The sequence below is a fragment of the Miniopterus natalensis genome, chromosome 1 (genome assembly GCF_054644295.1).
Source record: "Miniopterus natalensis isolate mMinNat1 chromosome 1, mMinNat1.hap1, whole genome shotgun sequence".
In the NCBI taxonomy this organism is placed as follows: domain Eukaryota; kingdom Metazoa; phylum Chordata; class Mammalia; order Chiroptera; family Miniopteridae; genus Miniopterus; species Miniopterus natalensis.
The window spans coordinates 138,804,205-138,814,087 of NC_142081.1; the positions used below are offsets into that span (position 1 = coordinate 138,804,205).

The window sequence follows — 9,883 nt, forward strand, 5'->3', positions numbered from 1 at the left end:
GTGTGCAGTGTGTATTTTGAATTATGCAAACTCTATTGAAGATAGTTCCTTTGATTTCTTAAACCCATGCCAGGAAATGGAAAACAAACTTGCACCTCAGATCACCTTCCAAAAATGAGATTTGGAGTTAGCAATTCTAGTAATTTAGAACAGGGTGGTGTAAGATTTTCCTTCTGGGTTATTACAGATCACCATTGTGGTAGAATTATGTCTGTTTTAAATCATCCTGTTGATAGCAAAAAGTAGGTTGCTTGTTTTTAGGGGAGGGGAGATACCATATGCAATTTTTTTAGATTTGGCAATAACTTACAAATATTAATGGCTACCAGTGAATTACAACTTAGTGTTGGAAAGGGTAACAAATCTAAATAAAATGAACAGGCTGATCCATGAGTCCAGTTCCCTGCAGATGAAAATCTGCTTGGAGCAGCCAGCACCCAAACCTGTCGATTTTCAGCCAGCCCTGAGCAGTGGGTGCTCCCAGAATTTCATTGTCAATTGAATGGCAGGATTAGAGTGCAGAGCAACCTAAGGTAAAGAAGACTCAAAACATAGTGGTTTGTAGTTGGGATTTCGAGCTGCAAATACACATTTCCTGAACTCATAATTATTTGTGACACAGTTACAGATACTTATTGTTTTATGGTTAAGTTATTTAGCAGAACAACAACAACAACAACTAAAAACAAAAAGAAAAGAAACACTTAATTTTAATGTTATGTTTTATCTTGGCCCTAGAGGGTCAAATAAAACTGACTATGAGCAAATGTTAATTCTAAAGTTGGCACATCTCCACACTGGTATGGTACTTCATGAACGAGTTGGTTTCTATGAAATCCACTAGAATGTAAGCTCTTTAAAAGCAGGAACTTCGTTGTATGGCTGTATTTCAACGACTGAGACAGTTTAGTGCCTGGGCCATGGCAGGCCTTGGAGAAGAATTTGGAATCAGCAAATGAGTTGAATATCACAGGTACCTTTGTAGGAGACTGGAGAGTCGTATAATATATCAAGATTATTTTCTTTTAAGCAACAAGGCCACTGGGTGAGGCAGGGAAGTTTAAGCCAGGACTTATTCTGAAAAAATCAGTGCATGTTTGCTAGCTGACAGAGAGGGGAGGGCAATATAAGCAGGAAATTTGAAGGCACAGAAGCATGAAAAATATACTGCACAGGGAGTTTATATTCTGAGGCTTATATAAAAGCTTTTGAGAGTAGATGAAGACAGTCAAAGAATGGAAGTAGAGGAGGCTAGTAGTTAGATAAAGGCCAACTGATGAAGAAAAAAGAAAAAAGATGTTCCATATTCTTTCACCACTTTCTCACACCTACCTCATCACCACTCCCTTACATTTGTGCTCATAAATATTTTGTTACATCTGTTACTATGATGGATTGTCCACCTCCACATCATGGGCATCCTTTCCACTTGCATTTTAAATCTTATCCTTTCTCACCTACTTAAGGATAACACTTAATTCTTTTTCCTGCATCTAAATTTTTAGTCATTCTGTTGGCTTGACTTGGCATTCACAGCAGCCCAAAATAATGCTGTAATACCTTCCATCTTATAAAAATTCTCTATCACTTACCCTCCTCCGGCCTTTACCCCATTTCTCTTCTCCAGTTTACATCAAATATCCTCAAAATGATGTTGAGAAGAAGACTGTCTCCAAGACATCTTAATTCTCACATAAGCCCATTCCACTGAGTACAACTGTATTTAATGAGATCTTGTCAGCATCACCAATGGCCTCTGCATTTTTTAATTCAAAATTAATCTCAGTTCTTATCTCATTTGACCAATCAGCAGTATGACACTATTCTCTCTCTCTTTTTTTCAAATACTGGTTTTGGGACACCACTTCTTTTGGGATCTCTTCCTACCTTACCTGTAATTCATTTTTGCTTTTCTATGGTGTCTTCTTCTAATATTTTGAATCTGTAAAGGTGAAACTGCATGAGAGCTCTGTCCCCTACCACATCTTCATCTGTACACACTTTCTAAGTGACTTTATACAGTTTCATGGCTGGAGCTCAAATATATTTCTAGTCTAGACTTCTAGTATCAATGCTAGACTCTGTGTATACTTGTATACACTACTTCCAACTCATCAGCTCCATTCGCATGTGCTATTGTATATTTGTTTATTTGTTGTCTGTCTTCTCTTCAAGAATGTAAACTTCGTGAGGACAGGTAACTTTATTTTGTTTATTGCAAGTCCCACCAGTTGGAACTGTCTGACTCAGAGTAAGCTCTAAGTTTTGTTGATATGTTACTGCTTTGCCAAATAAAATATGTGTTCCCTATGACTCAGTATGAATTCTAAGAACACAGGTCCATAAGGATGCTGATTTCAATATCAAGGGAGCAGGGAAATAAAGGTGCTTGGGTGTTTATCTCCAGGAGAGTGGATGGATAAAATGTAGTAGAAGCTCATTATAGATATTAGAATTATCAGCTGATATGTTCACAGAGCTACATAGATAGATCTTAAAAATAGTTCTGAGTAAAAAATAGTGTAAAATTCGTACATATATACATTTTATATGTGTGTAATAATTTCATTTATGTAAGTTAAAAACACATGCACACAAACCAACAATACATTTTATAAGTATCTAAGCAAAAAGGCATACATTATATACATAGAATGGTTGCTTATGGGAGGAAGGGGAAAGGAGAAAGTTATATGATAAAAATGAAGAGATAAACATGTGAATAAATATTTGAACAAGAGAGAAATTGTATATGAACCGATAATGATAATGTGCTTTGAGCTGAGAGGTGTGACTATCTCAGATCTCTGTATCTGAGCCACACCAGAAGAAAGTAATGTTGAAAACCAAAGAGGTGATATTAAGTCTACAAGTGATCAGTAGAGAAGTAGCATAATAAAAAGAGGAAGAACATTACTCTGTTTCTGAATTCTTTTACCAAAAATTAAACATTTTCAGAGAGAGAATTTCACAAATCAAATTTTGAGCACCTTCATTATTCTTGACTGTACTAGGTTTTGAGGAAAAATCTGGAAAAACAGGTCTGGAGAGAACATGGGGAATGATCAAGATTATCTTCTTACACAAACTACTCACAGACTAGAAAATATAGCTTCTCAAAGTAAAAACAGGATGCTATTTGGAAGCTACATAGTTGAAAACTAACACCAATAAAGACCATATGTTATCAAAGGTTCAGTATACATATTAATTACCAATGACCCTAAATGGTTGTTCAGTGGGATCCTTCCCAGAAAATTCAATATTATTTACTTTTGGAAGAAAAATTCATACTAGAAAAGGCTCTAGTTTTCAATTAAAAATAAATCTGAGAATTGACCAAAATAATCCAATATTATGAAAATGATAATTTATATTCAGATAGTGGAGCCCAGGGTAAAGAAACCTGTTGCATAATTAAAAGTCACCAATAAAAAACAAGAAAGCACACATACATATATACATACATACATAGAATCTTCCCTCCCTCCCTCCCTCCCTCCCTCCCTCCCTCCCTCCCTCCCTCCCTCCCTCCCTCACACACACACAATTCTACTAGGTTGATAGAATAGCCAAATTTGTAATCATTTGAGATCTTAAGCTAATATTTTATTCTATTCATGCATTTTCTTTCTATAGGAGGCATAAATCTTTCAGAACACAATTTTTTCTTTCTTGTATAGTAAGCACAATTTTCCTAATTTTAGTAAAACACCACTGATGTTTAAAAGTTAAATGTTTTATTGTGGAATTATATTTTTACTTTGCTTCTCTTGTTTTCTCTCAAACCTTTTAAAATTTTCATAATTTTATTTATTGACACCTTTCATAAGGAATTTGGAAAAAGGAAAGAGAAGAAGGGAATGGAGATGAAAATAAGACCTCCAAACTCCTATAAAGATTTTTTAGATGAAGTAGGCTCCACAAACTTATTCTTTCATATATTTATCAAATACTTTTCTAAGTATCCATGCTGTGTCAAAAATTATGTTACACATACTAGATAAAAAAAAGAAGAAAAGTTTTAAAAAAATCTTTCCTAGGCACTACTTATCTTTATCTACGGATCCAGGAATTGATTGACAGATATAGCTCCACTAACACAGATAATCAACCACTCTATGTTTTTATTAACTCAATTGGCAAAAAAATGTCATGATATTCTTACAGTATGGATATGGAAGTCTCAAAAGACATTCCCCATCTGATTTCCATTCTTCAATTTCTTAAAATTAGAAATTTTCCAAGTACTATTTCTGATCACAATGCACTGTCATTCTCTGCAATCATTTTGGCAAAACGAACAGAAATATCAGCCATTCCATGCTTTAGCCTGAATAGATTGTCTGAATCTTCCAGCTGATTGCCAGAGAGGAATGCAGATCACCTGCCCACTGATGCCACTCACTAACAGAACGTCACCCTTGAGCTTTGAAGTCGGAAGACCTTGAATTCCCTCAGAGTACAACCGAAAAGGTCTCAGACAGAGATTTGCCTCTGACATGTTTCATTATTTTGTGTGGGATCCAAGCATCATCCATCCCTAAGGTGCTGTGCCATTGCCAAGTTAAGATAAATACCTTCTGAGACAGTTATTTTGCAACTTTCCATTTTAGGTAAAGCTGATGTGTGCCTTAGGATGTGTGTGTGTGTGTGTGTGTGTGTCAAGGTCAATATCATTTAGCTCACTGTATTCTTTTATCTATTGATTGGTTTGCTTTGAGCTCAGGGAAGGCATAATTCCATCTGGCCGTAGGTGCTGAATTCACCCTTTCGTCCTTCCAACCTGGGAGTCTGTGTGTCTCATGGAATATAGAGTTGAGTTGGCTACATCCTTTCTTTAAAAATAGCTGTGTTCTGGGCGTAGATTATTATGGGAACAGTTTTGGACATTTCACATTCCTTCCCAGTGGGTACCATAAAGTCATGGCCATGAAGGCTTGCCAAGAACAGCTAATGAGTATCCACATTCCAGCCCAGAGGTACTGTTCTTAGCATTATTTGGCTTGATCTCTATGTTTCCCTCACTCATTGTCATAAAGTGTTCCGAAGCTATTCTAAGCATACTCTATTTTCAAAATGCCCTCCATGAGCCTTAGGTGACAGGCAATGGTGAGAAGTGAAGCACAAATATTAATTATTCCTTTGTTCACTTTATAAGCCTGTATGCTTTGGATTATTTTTAGGAGTTATTTATATAATGTTATTACTCAAAAATTTCCCCTTAATTGTTTAAAGAACAGAGTAAGTGCTCAACTATGCAAAGACATTACGGGATTCAAAAAAACAAGCCTTGATTTCAGGTTTCAACAGCATAAGTCAAATAGAGGTCTCTGTTTTGTTTGTTCATTTATTTTGTATTTTAGATTTCACATATAAGTGAAATCAAATCATATTTGTCTTTCTCTGTCTGACTTATTTCACTTAGCATAATACCTTCTATGTCCATTCATGTTGTCACAAATGGCACGATCTCATTCCTTTTGTGGTTGAGTAATATTCCACTGTATATATGCACCACCTCTTCTTTGTCCATTTGTCTATCAATGGACACTTAGGTTGCTTCCGTATCTTGACTATTGTATTGCTGTAATGAACACAGAGATGCATAAGTCTTTTTGACTTAGTGTTTTGGGTTTCTTTGAATAAATGCCCAGAAGTAAAATTGCTGGGCTCTTCTTTGTCTCTGTTATAGCCTTTGCTTTAAATTCTATTTTGTCCGATCTAGTATTGCTACCCCAGCTGTTTTGTTTTTTTTTACTTCCATTTGTATAAAATATCATTTTTCACCCCTTCACTTTAAGTCCATGTGTGTCTTTCTTTCTGAAGTGGGCCTCTTGTAGGCAGCATATATATATATATGAGTCTCGTTTTCTTATCCATGCAGCCACTCTGTGACTTGTGATTGGAGCATTTAATTAATTTACATTTAAAGTCATGACTGATAGATATGTGGTTATTACCATTTTATTACTCATATTTTTGGTCCCTCCTCCGCCTCCCTCTCCTCCTTCTCAATATGTCCCTTTAACATTTCTTGTACTACTGGTGAAGTCCTTTACCTTTTTCTTGTCTTGAAAACTCTCTGTCTGTCCTTTGATACTAAATGATAGCCTTGCTGAGTAGCAGCATAATCTTGGTTTTAAGTCCTCGCTTTTCATCACTGAATATTTTATGCCAATCCCTTCTCACCTGCAAAATTTCTGTTGAGAAATCATCTGACAGCCTCATGGGAACTCCCTTATAGGTGCTAACTGCTTTTCTTGTGTTGCTTTTAGGATCCTCTCTTTGTCTTTAACCTTTGACATTTTAATTATGATGTGTCTTGGTGTAGACCTTTTTGGGTTCATCTTGTTTGGGACTCTCTGCACTTCCTGGACTTGTATGTTTTTTTTCTTGGTCAGGTTAGGAAAGTTTTTAGTTATTACTTTTTCAAATAGGTTTTCAATTCCCCGGGCTCTCTTTTTTTTTCTGGTGTACCAATGATGTGAATTTTGGTATACTTGATGTCGTCTCAGAGGCCCCTAAAACTATCTTCATTTTTTTTGGATTCTTTCTTTTTTCTTCTGTTCTGTTTTATACTCAATTTGTCTTCCAAATTGCTGATTTGATGCTCTGCCTCATTTAATCTGTTGTTGTTTCCCTTTAATTTATTATTTATTTCAGTTATTGTATTCTTCATTTCTGACTTTTTAAAAATGTTTTCTATCGCTACATTTATGTTTTCTATCTCTCTGTTAAAGTTCTTACTGAGTTTATCTACTCTTCCCCTAAGTTTATTGACCATCCTTGTAAACAGTGTTTTGAACTCTGTATCTGGTAGATTGTTTGTCTCCATTTTGTTTAATTCTTTTTCTAGAGTTTTGTTCTGTTCTGTCATTTGGGATATGTTTCTTTGTCTCCTCATTTTGACTATCTCCTTGTGTTTGTTTTTTTGTATTAGGTAGAGCTTCTACATCTCCTAGTCTTGTTAGAGGGGCTTTATGTAGTAGGTGTCCTTTGGGGCCCAGTGGTGCAGTCTCCCTGGTCACCTGAGCTGGGTGTTCCTCTTGTGTCCATTGTTTGAGCTGTGGGTGCCCTCCTGTTGTAGTTGAGCCTTGATTTCTGTTGGCATGTCGGTGGAAGGATTGACCCTCAAGCTGATTTGCTGCAAGGACTGTCTGTGACTATAGCAGAGAGGCTACTGTGCAGGGGCTTACCCCAAGGAGCAAGATTCCCATTAGCAGGGCTCTGGTGCCTGCTGAGTCTGCCCTTTGTGGAGGTGGTGGGGTCATACTCTGGTGTAGTCTGAAGCTGGCCACCAGGTGTGTTGATTCTGAGGCCTCTTGGGAGGGGCTCTGGTGCAGGCCAAGGTCAGCTGCTGCCTGCTCCTTGCCTGGGGCCATCTGGTATGAGCTACAAAGTCATCTGCAAATGGTTGGTTGCCAATTGTGCTGGGCTTGGAGGCACCCAGGAGAGGCTAAGCTGCAAATCGATGCCAGCTGCCATTAGTGCCAGGTTTTGAGCCTCTTAGCAAGAGGTATGGAACACACTTAGGCCAGATGTTACTTGTTTGGAGTTTATGAACCTTTGAGAGATTATAAGAAAGTCCACAGCTCTATCCAAGAGACAGAGTGTTTGAAAAAGCTGATGATATCAGATTGGGTGAGCTTATAAATTGGGTGGGGTGGGGTCAAGAAATCACCAGGGTGGAGCCAAAGGTGTTAGCTACGTTAATGGAGACTAAGACTTGGTGTCCACCTGTGCCTGAAGGATGGGGGGATGGCTCAGCAAGGGAACAATGGGACCTGCCCAAATAGAACTGCCTCTCCAGCCTTTATCCTGAAGTCAGATAATTCAGTTTCTCTCCATATGTGCCTCATGCTTTTCTAACTCCGATGGTTTTTATAGATAACATTTTAGTATTATTTTTGTGGCAATGTTAAAGAATGATGATAGGGAGGATATAAGAACTATAGATATAAGAACACTATAGAAAGGCATGGTGGGGTGAAAATGGAAGATGCAAGAGGAATAGGCGGTAAGAGATGAAGGGAATAGATGATGTCACAAGTGGACATAAAATTTTGTTGGTTATTTAGGATCAAAATAATTCAGGATTCAGGCTGATGTTTGGACTGAGCCTTAGACTGAGGAAGAGACTATGGTACAAAGCAAAGTAATGGTACCCTCCATCCACTGGCCAGTATGAACTCAGGAAGAACAATTCGTTACTGATGTCATGAGCAATTAATTTTTGTTCTGGGATCATCAGATCCTAAGTCTGAATATTACTGAAGAAAAACTAAGAAGTAAGAATAAAATATCAAGTATGGGAGGATGACCCAACATAGTGTTATAGTAAAATGTGGGTACTGGGAGAGAAAAACAGAGGTGGGTATCACCCAAGATGTTTAAGTACTCCTTGCATCCCATCCTTTTGGGTCTAACTGGAATTAGAAAGAGGCTTCAGATGTAATAACAGTGAGCCCAGTTTTATATTTTTGTATAATGATAGTAACTGTTAATGCTTATTGAGAAATTATAAGCCAGAAACAAGGTTGAGTGTCTCACATGGATTATTTCATTCAATCCTCACTACAACTCCAGAAGGTAAGATCAATTATTTTTTGCATTGGGTGAATGGAAAAACAGGGGTGAAGAGATCAGATAACCCAAGGTCACAGAGCCAAGAAGTTTCATGCATGGGACCCACATGATCTGACATTAGATTTAGCTTTCTTAACCACATCTTCAAACTAAAGAGTACACCTGAGATGGAGTTATGGTAGCAGGGTTGCTAGTGGTAGATGGAAGACAAATATGCCTAGCCTAAGCACCCTGTACCCATGGAGATGTTAGTGATATAGTTGATTTCTTCTCAAATTTTGAACAGCTGTGAGGTGTTTGGACCACTGAGCCCAGTATCAGTATACATAAATAACCCTAACTTGATCCCCTTTGATTTTATTTTTGGATGTCATAGCTTCGTCCTTTCTTTATTTCAGCTAAGCCTCTACTGCACATTCCCTGAGCAGCAGAACGATCCATTTCAGGAGCATATTTTATGTGATGCTGACACCAGCTGCTCTATGGAGACCTTCAGCTTTTTGCCAGAGTGTAATTGGCACCCAGGAGTAGGCAGTCTCCAAAGAATCAAAAAGTAAATGTGTTTCTCAGTAAGTCTTTATCTCAATATGGAAAAAGCAATAAATTGTGAAGAATCTGAACAGCTATTCTCTAAAAATACACACATTTATTTTGCTAAGACATAGCTTATTGCCAAAAAGGAAGACAACAGAGCTGTCTTTTTAACAATCTCCATGTAACTTGTTTTTAATGCCGATTATTTAAAGCTCCTTAATATCTAGTGCTGGGCAATTTAAGATATTTAATCAACATTTATTGATTGATTCATTCATTTATCAGACATTTTTGAGTACTTACTGTATGTCAGGCAATATTCTAGGAATACAGCAGTAAACAATGGTGAACATAAATTTTCACCTTCATGGAACTTACATTGTGGCTATAAGCACGTTTGGAAGAAGTAGAAATGGTGGAGGAAGCATAGATCCATCATTTACTTCTTTTAAGTTTCCAAACATTACCCTAAATTAGAAAATTGTACTTTTGATGTCTATTGATTGGGGAAAAAATATAATGATAATATCTACGGGTTCAGAAATGCTTTATTTATACCTTTCTATGCATTAGAAATAGTCACACAAATATAAGTGAGATATATTGATTTTGTCAAAAGAAATTCCTGACTTTTACATGGTTTGATGTTTCTCTTGTGGTAATGTCACAGATCCCCATGGGTCCAAGAACAACAAACTGGGATGACAAATTAAATGATTTCTGAAGATTCTTTCCAGGTTTGAGAGTGGAGCACTGTCTT

At 37.1% G+C, this 9,883-nt stretch overlaps 1 long non-coding RNA gene across 1 annotated transcript in view; it reads left to right on the plus strand.

The window, feature by feature from the left end:
• LOC107538299 (uncharacterized) overlaps positions 1-9,630 on the plus strand; it is a 109,674-nt gene extending 100,044 nt beyond the window's left edge. The window contains exon 3 of the long non-coding RNA XR_001603304.2: positions 8,988-9,630. This is a non-coding gene — a long non-coding RNA (uncharacterized LOC107538299). The remainder of the gene's footprint in view (positions 1-8,987) is intronic.
• The last annotated feature ends 253 nt before the right edge of the window (positions 9,631-9,883 follow it).